Consider the following 16299-nt stretch of genomic DNA (forward strand, 5'->3'; position numbering starts at 1 on the left):
GCTATGCAAATCTGTTGACACTATTAGACTTACCTGGGATGGTATACGAGCTGCCTTCCGGTGCACTTGAACCCTTGAAAATCTTGCCCTGCCGCGACAATATCAGCCACAAAAAGTAACGCTTTGATGGTTCGTTCGCTTTGCCAGAAGTCCAAGGATAATATTGACGTCGTCGTCCGGACACTCACCGGCTCACCGGATCGTATATAAGCAGAGAGGGAGAGCGACGGTGAAATGTTTCAACTATGTAAATACATTTACACGCGCTCCATTCAATATTACCACTACACAGAACGGATGGTGGCAAATTTTCCTCCCCATATATTCCAACTGCGTTGGCTGCGAGGCAACGCAGGAGACCAGGCAGCGGCGACGAGGAGGAGTTTTCTTCACTATTTTCCAGAAACAAGGTATACGTGGTGTGTGCGATCACCGCCGAACAAATTTTAAACTTTCTTCCAAATCTTCGAAAGCGCGTTTCAATTGATAACTATCTAGATAAACTTTCAGTACACTACATTAACTGTAAGTTTCAACACTTTGTCCTAGAAATACACTACCAAAACAACACGAAATCAGAACGGGAAACTCCACTCGAAATACTATTGGAAAACTGGGCTAAAAGCTCTCCATACACAAAGCCCACACTTCAGCTGCCACATGCATTGTGGCTGGTGAGTGAGTGAGAGATGTAAGGTAAGCAATTGTGAGCTCGCCCGCTGAGTTCCTCGTTCACTCATTTTCTCGTGTCACCAGCACAATCACCAGAGCAGAGCACTAGGTCACAGGCCGAAAAGTGCGGAAGAGCGACGAGTGTTTCCATGTGGCCGCTGTTTATTGTTACGAACGACGACGTTTCGACGTTTCTATCGGAGTGGGATTGGTTGCTGCTGCTGCTGCTGCTGCTGCTAAACTGAGCACGTGTCCATTGACCAGCTAGTTAGTGAGACCCGGCAGACTCTATTCGGTGATGAGGGAACATATGTTAATGGTGAAAACTATAGTAATGTCCTGACCAGAGATGGGTATATTTATTCGGGAAGAATAAATGCTTAATTTGAAAAATGAAAAATTAGATTAACTTGAAAATCTAGATATTAGGCTAAAAATATTGATTTAGCGAACCCACAGCTCGAGCCCACAGCTTTTACCGAAACATGTTCGTTTCGCATTGTTGCAAATCGCACTTACAGAAATAGTTTCTCGGAATCTAAACCTGAAGCCCAATTTAGAATATAATTCCAATTAATTAGTCATATAAAGTATGTTCCAGTTAGTATTTGGTCGCGTGTTTCCAGTTAAATGACAAATTTGGTTCCATTTGCTTGATTAGTTCTTGACATATAAGTAAATTTGTGTTTCATTTATAAGAGAGACCTCCCCCCCCCTCCCTTAAAGGGGGAGGGGTCATAATTCGCAATAGAAAAAAATTCTGCCTCCTAAAACCCCCACATGCCAAATTTGTTTCCATTTGCTTGATTACTTCTCGACTTATGAGGAAATTTGTGTTTCATTTGTATGGGAGCCCCCTCTTAGCGGGGGGAGAGGTCTCTAACCAACATAAGAACCTTCCCCGGCCCCAAAACCCCCTACATGCACATTTTTACGCCAATCGGTTCAGTAGTTTTCGGTTCTATAAGGACATACGGACAGCCAGACAGACAGAAATCCATTTTTATATAGAAGATCTTTCATAATGTATTTTTACTATGCTTTAGTACATGTTGCTGTTGAAGTTGAGAACCGCAATAATCGACGTGCGACATTCGGTTTTATTCTGGTTCTGTGTGTCGCAACTAGGTCGCACGTGGTGCGCTGTATAGTGCATCAATGTGCGATCACAGCGCACCACGTGCGACGTATTTGCGACACACAGAATCAGAATAAAACTGAATGTCGCGCTTCGATTAATATGGTTTTCAAGTGCAACAGCAATACATACCTTGCACTTACATATTTTATTTTGTTAACCTGATACCTGACCTGTCAGAGAGTGACAGATGAAAAGAACCAGGCCAGGAGTCGCATGCTCACTGCAGCAACGCGTCTAAAAAACGTGAGTACGAGGAGCAACGACGCCAGCAACGACACACGGAGTTTCTACAAAACGGTGAGATGCAGGAATTTTGCCATGCCTGTGACATACAACGATAGTGGTGGCAACCTGCTTACTGACAAAATGGCGGTAGCAGCCAGGTGGAAGGAGCACTTCCAGACACTGTTGAATAGAGAGGTAAACGCGGAGATCCGCAGGAACAGGCATTGGCGTAGCTAGGTAATTTCCCTGGAGGGGGCCCAGGGGGTGCCTTCCGAAAAAAATTTCATTATGATCCAGTTACGCCGGCTGTCAGCGATAGCACAGGGTTTTGTAGGGAAATACCAGACGGGCTTCATGAGAGCCCGCGCAATTACGGACCAGATGTTTATCATCCGACAGATCTTGCAGAAATATCCCATATGCCCATGCACCACATCTTTATTAATTTCAAAGCAGATACGATGCACTCGATCGAGGCTAGCTATGACAGATAATGCAAGAGCACGGTTTTTCGGATAAACTGGGGCAAATGATCAGAGCTACATTGTATCGAGAGATGTATTTCGTGTGTAACTCGGGAACACTTTCGAATCCTTTTTACATACTATTCAACTTCGCTCTTGAGGGGGTGGTCCGACGAAAGCGAAGTCTAGGAGGATTGGGTTAAACATAAGTGCGTCGAAGCCCAAATACATGAAAGAAAGAGGCTCGATAAATCAAACACGTGCCTCATACGGACGGTAACTGTTCACAGCGTCGCTTGCCGGAAGCGGGAGGCACACCGGACAATATTTGGCGGAGAACAAACTGAAAGCGGAGAGTGGCAGAGACGAATGAATCACGAGCTACAGAAACTGTTTGGAGAGATTCTCATTGTCATCTGGCGAAAGTCAGTAGGCTATCGTGGGCCGGACATTTCGTAAAGATACCGGACGGCAGTGTGATGGAAACAGCTCTTTTCAACAGCTACATCAGCACCAGGAACAGGGAGGCTTAACGTGCGAAGATGGCACGACCAAGTCGAAAGTGATTTGAGACTTCTGAGACTGGAAAATTGGCGACGAGTGGCCCAAGATCGAGTTGAATGGAGACAACTGTTTGTAACAGCATGAGCCGGGGTGGCTATCAGGTTACTGACGGCTACTAACGATGACAACAACTACGCGTTTGCGATACCTAGCAAAAAAGGAAAACATCAACGCGGTGGGAATATATACACTGAATGTTTTTCCGGTTTTTTAATTACAATGGGGAAAATTTCTGGAGGGGGCCTGCTAAATTCTGGAGGGGGCCTGGTACCCCAGGCACCTCCTCTAGCTACGCCAATGGGAACAGGATAAGAATTGTAAGCGATGGCCAAACTGTGGAGCCACCAACACAGGAGGAGGTTAGGAAGGCAATCAGTGAGCAAAAAAGGGTAAGGCTGCTGGGAAGGAACGGTGTACGAAGCATTCCACCGGATCATTGTCAGAATCTGGGAGGAAGAACAAATGCCGGAGGAGTGGAAGGGGCACCGACTCGAGTGTAAAAACTATCGTGGAATTACATTGCTCAATTCTGTCTCTAAGGTGCTCACCCGTATCCTGTTCTGCAGGCTCAGACCGGTAGCGGAGTCCTTCGTCGGCGAGTACCAAACTGGTTTTCGTGAGGGTCGTTCCAGTACGGATCAGATGTTTACCCTACGTCAGTTACTAGACAAGTTCCGGGAGTACAACTTGCAGACACTTTATATTTAAGGCGGCGTACGATTCAGTCAAACAAAATGAGCTGTGGCAGGTAATGCTAGAATATGGTTTTTAAACGAAACTAGTTACTCTGATTCGGGTGACGCTGGATGGATTCAAATCATGCGTTAGAATAGCGGGTGAGCCCTCAGCCGCTTTGGTGACGTTGGATGGACTGAAGCAAGGGGATGCTATTCAACATTGCCTTGGAAGGTACAATACGAAGAGCAAACGCATTGATTCCTTCCATTAACACCAGCAAAACAAAGTACATGATTGCTGGCAGGGAACGTGGGAAAGTAAATGCTGTTGAGGTGGAGTTAGTTGGGGAACGATATGAAGTAGTGGAGGAATTTATATACCTTGGTACACTCGTGACATGTGACAACGATGAGTATAATCAATATATATAGAATGCCAATATCGCTGCAGTGCGCGTGGTAAACATCACACATGTTCAGATAATGTATTTACATTATATATGCCTGAGATTCATCGAAAGGGGAATCTCATTGTCAAACTTTGACAACCAGTTTAAAATTTCAACTATGGCTGCCAAGTAAGGTGATTGGAAACTTCGCTTGCTTCAAATTTCTGAAAAAATTGGTGCAAAAGGGCGCAGTTTTGGGATTCTATTCATCCGGACGAAAAGAAAAAGAACGTTTAAAACCATTTCACTGGCATAAAAACACAGCGGAGAGCGCACTGATGACAGCACCAACCAGCGCACAGATAAAGAACAGATAAATAACAATGAGCAACTTTGACAATGAAGTTCCCGATGGACAGACTTGATACAGATTGTTAGCATCATGTTTACCACAATGAGTCCTGCAGGAAAACAGCGACACTGGCATTCTATATATATTGATTCTACTCAACGATGTAAGTCGCGAAGTGAAACGACGAATTGCAACCGCGAATCAGGTTGTCTACGAATTATATAGCCAGCTGAAGTCCCGTAGTTTTCAAAATCACACAAAGCTGGCGCTCTACAGAACACTAATCCTCCCCGTGGCCCTTTACTGACATGAATCATGGACGCTAAAAGAAGCTGATCGACGAGTGCTTGGGGTTTTTGAGAGTAAAACTCTGCGATCCATACTTGGTGGCTAAATAGAAAATGGAGTGTGGCGCTGAATCACGAGCTGTACCAAGTATACAAATATGCTGATATAGTGAAGGTAATACAATAGCTCTTAAGAATAAAACAGTTTACTTCGGTTCCTCAATAAGGTTTGCACGGGAAAAGCAAAACAAACTGTTTTATTCATGCGGGCTAATGTACCAGGCTATGGTGGGATGGGCCCGTCGCCAGAATGCCCCACGGAAGAGTAGCCAAAACTATTTACAGCAGAGAACCAGGAAGAGGTCGTAGACTCCGAAGGAGACGCCGCACCCGATAAATGTGCGCTATCGAAGACGATGCACGTTCAGCTGGTTGGGGATTGGTGAACGGCAGCCCAGAACCGACATTACTGGATGACCATAATTCGTTCGGCGTAGGACCATAATTCGTTCGGCGTAGGTCACTAAAGTGAAGTAAGTGAAGGAACTAAGAGTCACTCGTACAAAGAGATTGTTTTCTCTGTTGAGGTAGGAAAAAATGATAGAGTAAGGAGGGGTAAAAGTGCGATGCGGGTAAAAGTGCGATTCAATGATTTATCGGTGCAGATTCGTAGGACCATAATTCGTTCGGCGTAGGATCGGTAACGGACCGTTCCCACTAAAGTAAAGTAAGTGAAGGAGCTAAGAGTGACTCGTACAAAGAGATTGTTTTCTCTGTTGAAAAAGAAAAAAATGATAATCCTGTTCTCCGCCGCAAAGCTGTTCAGCATCGATGCTGTGTCCAACAACCGCACAAACCGGTTCATTTCACCAAAGAAATTTGAAGCTGTTCCGGAGAAAATTCAGTTGAAGTTTCAAACCGGCTGACGGCTTGATGTCTGGCTTGGTGGCGTGCAACGGTTTGAAAATGCCGCCAATTTTCATTGATGCTGTCACGTAATTTGCAACTGTCCTGCAGTTGCGTCATGGGATCTTTGGATCCTACGTCTTAAATGAATCGGATTTTAAAAAACTAAAATAACGAGACATTTTGATGTTTCTTACCGAAAGCGGTATTGAGCTATAAGCTCTTATTTATCATAACTATACTCCCCAGGGGGTGTACTATTGATAAGTTAACTAGCTAAGGATTGCAGTAATTATCCCCTCGGGGGTACAAAAATCTCTCGGTATGTATGTGTTTGTGTTTGTCCAAATCCTTCATCCACCCCTTCCTATTCCTCATGTTTTCCTTCCCGTCCTCACAAGGTAAATGTCATCATGTCACGGGCAAGATGGGCAAAGCACAAGTCTTCCACATGATTCTGAGAAACGTGCTGCTCGAGTCAAAGATGCTGATACCTAATACCTGATACCCACCCTGTTCGTCTTATCCACAGTTCCCCTACATGGGAACATATCGAAAATACGAAAATGTATAATTTATTGTGGTACTATTTACAGTTATAAATATACGAGTGACTTTTGCACTTTATCAAAACTCTTCTTAGGGGTAATATACATGGAAGTCAAGGCGAATGTGGTGATGTGGGGCCTTAGAATAAACCCATGTTAAAGTAGCTTCACATAAAATGACCCGTTTCTATTCGGATTCAAACCTACGACCACCACTCACTTGTCAAAGCAGACTTGGGAAACCTTGCGGCAACAGAGCTCCCCTGCCGTTTGATACTAAAAATCATTTAAATCGGATTCAACAGTTATGAACTTTTAAGAATATCTAAAGGCAAGAATGGGAGAAAAGATGATTTTTCCGACCACCCTAACTCAAAAAAGGCCACCTCAAACGTGAAGTAGATAAATCATACTGGTAAATTTTTCTGAAAAGGAACAAGTATATAAGTTTTAAAGAAAATCGGAGCAACTTCTAATTTCGATAATACTCTTTGGGAATTGCTATTGCAGTCAGTACACAATCATGGGTCACACACAATTGTGGGTCATTTTAGCTTTAGCTGCCAATTTCCGTTTAAATATCTCCTAATAATTGATCAAATTATTAGTGCTACGCAAGAGAAACAATTTAAGTATAATATTCTTATATAGATCGGCAGTTAAAGTTATAATGACCCATAATTATGTGTAATTTTTGATTGTGTACTGAATGTTTATGACAGCAAATTTTATATAGAGGGAGAAAGCCAGTAAATTATAATAGAGTCAAGAACATATGGGTTCCGTTCTGACCTTACCTCAATATTTTAAGCAAGAGCACAATTAACGATTCTAAAAGTCGTAACTCTAGCCATGTGACGGTGACGGTAAGTGACGATATAAAACGCGTTGAGTCTGTAAGGCGACGTGACGTTAGGTGAAGTGAAAGTGAGAGAAGTGAAGTGGGGTGAACTGAGTGTGAGAATATGGTTTCCTGAGCATAACAGAAGCTTGATTAACAGAACATTAAAACAACTACCTAGTTACAATTTTTTGATGCAAATGGTCCCAAATCATGAAAAGGTAATCATTAGCAATTGCGTAAAATTTGTGTAATTTTTCAAGGGTGGCATCTAAACAAGTTGATTATTAAAATATGGCGCATCTTTTTGTACTATTTGAGTGACCGTGAATTCAAGCTGTCCCAAGCATGCTTTTTCCAGCCATCATTTTGCAATTTTCATCGGTTCTGGTCAATAACGCAGCAAACGGGCGGTACCCTATGCTTATGCTTATTTGGGTGACCGTGAAATCACCTATTAGGACGATACAAAAATTTGTTTTCTAAAATACGTCCAAAAAATTTTTTTTCTTCAAAAAAGTTGCAGCAAACACTAATATAAGCAACTTTGCTGAAAATAGTATCTATCTATCTCTTACTGGTTGCGAAATATAATGATTTGTTTTGAAAAGAACACTTAAAAATCAAATCTGCTCAATAACTTTGCGCAAGATTTTTTCTTTGCTTTCAAATGTTCTAGAAAGTTATTCTGCATGCATTGCAGTAGTGTTCCCAAAGTTCAAAAATCTTGACTGTATTATTAAAAATCTTTTATTATTTGCCCGAAAAACCTTTTACAAAATTAACAGGATTACATCAAAAGTAGTAGCCGGGATCTAAACGCGAACAGTACCCATTATCTCCGATTATAATACCCAACTTGAGCAAACTGAAATCCGAAACTGCTCCCCCTAAATACTCTGTAACGGTCATTTAGTCGAAAAACGTTCAACTGAACCGATTTGTTAATTTTCTCCACGGAGCACGTACGGGTGAAACGACACAAGCGAAACATGAGTACCCACCATGTCACGCCAAGATGGCTTTCAAAATTCACACACAAAAAAAACTACTGCCTAACCCCCAAAAGCTTACTCATGTACCGCGGCACACGCATTATGTTTTACCAGCCTGCCTGGCTGCCTGCCGTGCTACCATTATCAGCCGAAGGATCACATTTGAATTTTCCTCAAAACAGTCCCATGCCAGTAGTTTCATCGACGGCAACAGCAGCAGCAGCAAACAACCACCCACCCACCACCCAAAGGCGGCCAACGTGTTCACCAACACACACGTATACGGGGCACCGTGTGTGGTCTGTTTTTATTGCTTTTCACTAGTTTTCTTCGTTCACGAAACACACAGGGATCACGTTCCGCTAGCGGAGCCAACCGAACAGGACAGTCAGAATTTCCACTAACCGAGTTTTTCCACCACTGCGTTCAGTTGCTCGTTCTTCCATTTCACACTTGCCAGCAAAATCCATTTCACTCACTCGCACTAAACGTCAGAACGTAGAATCCCCTCTCTCACTCTTATTCTACATTCGCACACTATCACACTCATGCCTGCTATAGGGAAAACGCTGCGACTGCCAAAAGAAAAATGACTAGTCAATGTTTTTTCACTTTTGCCTGTACAAATTTGGCCCGTTCGATTAATCCTGCACGGCACTTTTCACGCTAACCTACGGCACAGGTAACTGCACTAGCCGGAACTGGGACACTCGCGGAAGAAACCAATGATTCCGCTAGGCAATTCAGAACACTTCAGAACCGATAAACACAGCGCCTACTGCTGCTGGTGCTGCTGTATGTACCTGCTCCAGTGAAAATTTACCATTTGGCGAGCACAGCTCAGGAAGGAAAACCTACACCCGTTCACTCGTTCTGGTGGTGAAACTATTTTTCTTTCCTATCCTACCGATGATACGATGAGACACTTGCCTTCTCAGCTCACTCGCAGTGTAATCCACCACATGCATACGAATGTTATCTTCTGTACGTATACGCCTAGTACGGTGTGCGAAGCAAACAGCCAAACTGTGGGGTTCGGCTATCGAATACGAGCGGTGAAATGATATGGCGCACAACCGGAACTGACTTTTGCAGCCATTTTATATATTTGAAGCTGCACAGTCCTCTATTTTTTTGGATAACTGTTTAAAATTGTTTTACAGCTTACTGTAAACTGTGATATTACCATACTACAAATTCTATCCTAAAATATACATTTCAATTTACAGCTGTGAGTTTGGATATTATACAATAAGACATCATGATTAAAGCTCTGCGAAGGTTTGGAAAAAATATATAAACATTATTCCAACATTAGGAAAAACTCTCAATATTCAATATTCAGATAAAATTAAAATAAAGAGTACTGAGACAACAATGAAACAGAGGAAACTGATATAGAGACAACACTGAGACAAACAAAATTAAAATAAATCTAGACTAATTTTAAAATTCACCTGTGCTCTTGAAACAAGGTGCAGACTAGTATATGCCGACCATATTTACCTTACGATTCATTGCATCGAGGATTGTCATTGCCTTCAACTTCTTTTCGATACGTTTGTATGTTGGGAACTTGACTATCAGCTATCAGTCTCAAAATGCGAGGTCGCCTAAAGTTTTCGGTTACAAAATAACGTAGATACTGAAAAGGGTTGAGCATGTGACTGATCCTGATGTAATTCTTGATCCGAAACTGATTATCATCATCGTCCAACGATAATTTCATAAGCATCATAAGATTTATTCCAAAAACGGACGAGCTTTTAATGGCCCGCGCTGACTCACTTCTTCTTCTTCTTCTACTACTTCTTCTACTACTTCTTCTTCTTCTTCTTCTACTCCTTCTTCTTCTTCTTCTTCTTCTTCAACATAGAGCCGGGGTGGCTCCATTCAACTCGGTCTTGGGGCACTCGTCGCCAATTTCCTAGTCGTCTCTAAAGTCGCAAATCGCTTTCGACCTGGTCTAGCCATCATGCACGTTGGGCCTCTCTGTTCCTGGTGCCGGTAGGGATGTTGAAGAGGACTATTTTCGTCGCACTGTCGTCCGGCATCCTTACGACGTGTCCGGCCCACCGTAACCTGCTAACTTTCGCTAGATGTACGATGAGAGTCTCCCCAACCACTGCCTGTAGCTCGTGATTCATACGCCTCTGCCACTCTCCGCTTTCAGTTTGTACTCCGCCAAATATCGTCCGCAGCCCTTTCCGCTCGAACACGGCAAAGGCGCGTGTGTCCTCCGTGAGTAGCGTCACGGCTTCAAGTTCATAAAGAACTACTACTCTAATAAGGGTTCTGTACATTGTTAGCTTCGTGCTGCGTATTACTATTGGGAAATCAGAGGCTGTGATATATACGCGATCTAAAGTAAAATACGTGCGGTACGAATGATGACAAAAGGCAAAGTGTTTATTTAAGTTTATATACACGGTAAATCGGAAATCCTTCAATTTGGGTAACACCAAGGGATAGTTTGTACTCTACGTTAACACTCCTCCTCAAACAATCACGCCTTAATACCCATGGTCAAACAATGTTTGCTAAATAACATTGGCGTTAAGCCTTTGGTGAGAATATCTGCTGGTTGATCTGCTGACGGAATATAGCACAAATCCACCTTATCATCCTTAACGCATTCTTTGACGAAGTGTAGTTTCACGTCAGTATGCTTCAGCTTCTTTGAAGGACCATCGGACTGAGCGATAGCAATTGCAGACTGATTGTCCTCAAATATCTGTGCCGCATTTTGATCCCAGATGGCTAACTCGTTGAACAGTTTACAAATCCACAAACTTTCACAGATACAATCTACCAACGCACAGCACTCGGCTTCGGTTGACGAAAGTGCTACGGTTCTCTGCTTTCTGGTACTCCAAGCTGTAGTAGATCCGTAAATTTGAACAAGGTATCCAGACACAGAATGACGGTCATTAATGTCAGTGGCCCAATTGGCATCAGCAAAACCCACGATCTGACGACAAGGTAATTCTTTTCTGGTGTAGACTAATCCATAATCCGGCGTTCCTCTCAGATACCGGAGTATTCTTTTCACATGTTTCCAATCATGCTCCGAAGGGTTAGACTGGAACTGGCTGAAATACGACACCGCTGCACTTAGATCCGGACGACAGGTAACTGCTAAGTAAGTAAGACAGCCGATGAGCTCCCGATAAGGTTTATCTAGCTTTTCTTGCGAGACAGCTTTCAGGAGTTGGAGACCGGCTTCCATTGGGGTTGTTGAGGGCTTGCACGCCTCCATGCCAAACCGTTTCAGCACGGCATTCACATAATGTGGCTGACTAAGCTTCATTACTCCTTTTTCTTTGTCATAATCAATCTGCAAATTCAGAAACATACGAGCATTTCCAAGGTCTTGCATTTTGAACTCCATCCGTAGCAGTCGTTTAACTAGCATTATCTCATTGACATCCTTCGCAATAAGCAACAGGTCGTCCACATAGAGCAACAGAAATACTGGACCTGATTTGTTTCGACGAACATACAGACAGTTGTCGCCTTCACATCGCTGGAAATCACACCGTTTAATAAAGTCATTGAAACGATCGTTCCAAGTCTTGGAAGCCTGCCTCAGCCCGTAAAGGGATTTGTTGAGCTTGCACACCTTGTCCCCTTCTTCAAATCCCTTCGGCTGACGCATATAAATGTTTTCGTTTAAAGAGCCGTTGAGGAAAGCGGATGTCACATCCATTTGATGGATAGAATAATCGTGCTGATTTGCAAATGCAAGCATCGAGCGAACGGTTGCCATTCTAACGACAGGCGCATACGTCTCCGAAAAATCGAAACCGTACCGTTGCGTAAACCCTTTAGCAACTAGTCGGGCTTTACGTTTCTCCACGGATCCATCAGGAGCTAGCTTCAGTCGGAAAACCCATTTACAATCCACCAGCTTGCATTTCTCAGGCAAATCTACCAATTGCCAGGTATCGTTTTCAGCTAAAGAAGTCATCTCCTTATCGATTGCCTTCTTCCATTCGGGCCAATCTTCCAATTTCCGCAGCTCTTCGATAGTTTCAGGCACATCTTCGACAAAAGTCTCGGCATTCAGGGCATACGCGATGCACAAATAATCATCCAGCTTCACTGGTGGTTTTCGAACTCGCTCACTTCGACGAACATCGACACCCGCATCAGTATCTCGAGTTTCAACATGTTGATTATCCTCGTTAAACAATCCACCTTCCGCTTCACTAAACTCTTCATTGTCGGAGTCATCATTTATTGCTGGCGATGGTCTACTTGCCGATGGCTGACCATACATTTCACCTGCATCAGGCGGACTACAATCGTCATTTATAGGATTAGAGGAAAACGGTCCAAACAGTTGATAATGATCCGATTTTGTATCCGCTTTTCCATCATTCACGGAATCCCCATCCATGCGTCTCAATTGTAATGGTTGCTCGTCTACCACAACGTCACGAGCAATAAAAATCTTCTTGCCATCCCAAAGACGATATCCGCCACCACCGTAACCAACGAAATAACTGACCTTGCTCCGCGATTCTAGTTTGCTTCTTTTCTCTTTCGGAACAAGACTGTATGCTTTGCTCCCGAATATACGCATCTTGGATATATCCGGCTTGTGTCCATACCAAAACTCATAAGGAGTTTTATCCGATGTCAGCGCAGCTGTTGGACTCCTATTGATCAGATACACTGCCGCATATACTGCTTCATTCCACATATTACGATTCAGACTGGAATCCGCTATCATCGCTCTAGCTTTGTCTAGAATTGTGCGATTTAGCCGTTCACTGACCCCATTCTGCTGTGGCGTATAGGGAACTGTGAATTCTACCTGGATGCCTTTGGTTCTGCAAAAGTCAGCGAACGCTTTCCCCACATATTCGCCGCCGTTGTCACAGCGCAAACGGCTAACACTGCTGTCGAAATGGGCTTCCGCCATAGCTACATATGTTTTGAAACAATCTAGTACTTCATCTTTAGTGTTCAGAATGTAAACAACACAAAAATGAGTGTAATCGTCTGTAAAAGTAACTAAATAGCGCTTACCGTTCCAAGTCGCAGGGGTGATTGCACCGCAGACGTCGCTATGTATTAACTCGAGTGGTCTGGAACTCCGGGGAAGATTCATATCCTGAAATGGCCTACGTGTCTGCTTGCCTTCCATACAAGGACCACACACACCACCACCGAGTACATCTTCCTTGTTTAGCGATATACCTTTCACCATATTCGCACTTAGCAGCTTCACCAGTCCACTTTTTCCTATGTGGCCGTATCTTCTATGCCACAACTCGACACTATTAATCGTTTTCTGCGTCACTAACACTGCATCGCTTGGCAACTGTACATCAACATCTAGTTCATAAAGTCGATCCAATCGACGACCGGTGCATACTACCTCACCATTTCGAGTGATAATGGCCGTGTTCTCCGAAAATTTTACTTCCATTCCCAGTTCTCCCACGCGACGGATCGAAAAAAGATTATAATTAAGTTCCGGCACAAATAATACGTTATCGACTACGCACTTTAAGCGACGTTTTCCGATATGAGCCACCATGTCAACTTTTCCTTTATGATGACACTGAAGAACTTGACCAGACGCAACCTTAATCATCACTGGTTTTGTAAGTTTTTCTACGTTTCGGAGGTATTCACTGCAACTAATCATGTGATCTGATGCTCCGGAGTCTAAGATCCATTTGAATGCCTTATCACTACGATACCATTCGTTTTGGTCAACGGAACTGCTGACAAACGTAACTTCCCACTCACTGACATGCGCTTTTTCCTTTCTCTCGTTCTTTGTGGTACCGGAATTCAACCGCTGGGGACACACAGATCGCTTATGCCCCAATTTCCCACACAAAAAACATTTAAAATTCGATTTCGCACTTTTCCCTGCAAAAGCTGTCGATTCAACATTTCCAGCACTATCGTCAATGTTCTCCCGTTTAATACTCTCACTTAACAAACGAGCTTTAACGAACTCGAGGGTACATTGTTCTACCGATAGAGTTTCTAACACTACTACAAGCTGGCCATATGAATGTGGCATCGTTTGAAGAAGGAAAAATATCACCAATTGCTCCTGCAGTTTAATACCGGCCGATTCCAAATCCCGCACCATTCGTTCAAACTGGAGCAGATGCGCATGTAATGACTCGGTGTCAATAAACTTCATAGCCAACAATCGTTTAAGTAGATAAAACTGTCCGGAGATGCCTTTCCGAGCGAATGTTGTTTCAAGCGTTGTCCAAATTTCACGTGGAGTTCGCTTTCCTTTAATGCATTCCAGCTGTGAATCAGCAATATTGCGAACCAGCACCGACTTACACTTGACGTTCTTCCTTTTCCTTTCCTGCAAATTTCTCTCTTTTTCCTGCTTAACTTCAGCAGCATCCGATGGCGAAATACGGAGTTCTGGAATATCCTCCACTTCTGAGCGGATGCACTCTACGAGATCCAGCTCCTCCAAGTGGATCTCCATCCGGAAACACCAGTTGTTGAAGTTTGTGCCGTCGAAAAGATACACTTTTCTATCCTCCTCCATCTCTGCTGAATTAAACAAAACAAGCAGCAACGAGAAACAAAACCACTGCCTTTACCGTACGCAAAATTATTGCCACTCGCAGCGAAAAGGAAAAAAAAAAAAAAAAAACCTATTGCGTCTTAACACGTTCCGTCGCGTAAACTATCCGAAAAAAAAACGAGGCTCGGGCTATGCTGGGCACATAACCTATTGGGAAATCAGAGGCTGTGATATATACGCGATCTAAAGTAAAATACGTGCGGTACGAATGATGACAAAAGGCAAAGTGTTTATTTAAGTTTATATACACGGTAAATCGGAAATCCTTCAATTTGGGTAACACCAAGGGATAGTTTGTACTCTACGTTAACAATTACTGACTCACGGCAGTCCTTAAACTTGTCACATTGATGAAGGATACAAGTTGTAACCGGGATACGGGAGTAGCGGCAGCCACGTAGCCAGAGGTGCAGGCCCGGGGCCCTATTTGGACTCCAATTGTTTTATATATTTTTTCGCTTAAAACTATAAATAATTGTGATACATTTAATGTAATGTAGTTCTAAATGCGAAATTTTGCATATAAAACAATTGGAGTCGAAAGCGACCCTATCTTCCACGTTATGAATTTTGGGATCTAGCTTGGACCCGGAGCAGTATATCCCGATCAAGCTATGCAAAATAAAATAAGCCGCGTTGGTCAGAAAGTAGAACGACCAACTGTGTTATATTGTAACAAAAACATTTCTAGGAATGCGCGGCCCAGTTGGCTCAGGGCGGGCAGCGAATTTGAAATTAAACACAAACTCACTTAAACAGCTTGTTTAAATTAAATGGCTTGCGGTTAGGAGAATCGAAAATTAAACAAACATATGAACATGTCTGTGTGGCTTGCAGAAAAAGTACCACGGCAGATTCTAGAGTTAGCCGCCTTGGACGCTAAAGAGTTCGGTGCTGCGAGAAGATAAGAATGCGAGCGACGCTCTCCACCGAGAAACAGTATTCACGCGCGGAGTGTAATTTGCCGGTCGGCAGAATAGGAGAACTCGCCTAGAGAAATAGAGTAGGTGGGGATATTTTCCTGTTTCGGTATATTGGGTTGGAGCCATATGGAGAAAATATACGTGAGTTGTTCTTGATAACCAACCATCTAGCAGAATGGTTGGCACACGGAGAAAATGCATTTTCCATATTTGGAGCCCCAAATTTTTAGTATTCGTAGGGTAGCACCGGGATAGGCCCCTTGAATATCTGTAAACATTGAATTGAGTAAATGAATTCCTCCAAAATTTTCTTGATTAAACTTTTTGCACCTCGCGTCACTACAGATCATCACAGATCACAGATTTTTCACAGCTGATTTGTCTCTGAATACAGGTGGTGGACGCTGAATAAATTTAAGCAAAGATCTCTGTATTCTATAAGTGATTAAGCAGCCAACGAATGTGCTGTAAATCAGCTGCTTCACATAATAGTGTCACAAGCAGATTAGGCGCATCTTCAACCTCTCCACAACCCGTCAATATCCTCAATAATTGTGCTATACCAGCTGAATAAACGATTTGTCATCTTAATAAACAGCCCTCCCACGAAACATTTATGCACTGATTAAATATTTTAGTATCCGTTATTATTCAGCCATAGCTGAATATGCATCGAATAAAATTTATGTAAACAATTCTACAATACTTATTCAGCCGAAATTGGAGAATACT

General features: G+C 43.0%; 1 protein-coding gene across 2 annotated transcripts in view; it reads right to left on the minus strand.

Moving 5' to 3' along the window:
* LOC128737701 (uncharacterized) overlaps positions 1-8777 on the minus strand; it is a 378170-nt gene extending 369393 nt beyond the window's left edge. For both annotated transcript variants that reach the window (XM_053832397.1, XM_053832396.1), the window contains exons 1-2: positions 8733-8777; positions 34-556 (exon numbers count right to left, since the gene is read on the minus strand). The gene's annotated coding sequence lies outside the window, so the exon portion shown is untranslated. The remainder of the gene's footprint in view (positions 1-33; positions 557-8732) is intronic.
* Positions 8778-16299: the final 7522 nt, after the last annotated feature.

This window comes from Sabethes cyaneus, chromosome 2, assembly GCF_943734655.1.
Source record: "Sabethes cyaneus chromosome 2, idSabCyanKW18_F2, whole genome shotgun sequence".
Taxonomy (NCBI): domain Eukaryota; kingdom Metazoa; phylum Arthropoda; class Insecta; order Diptera; family Culicidae; genus Sabethes; species Sabethes cyaneus.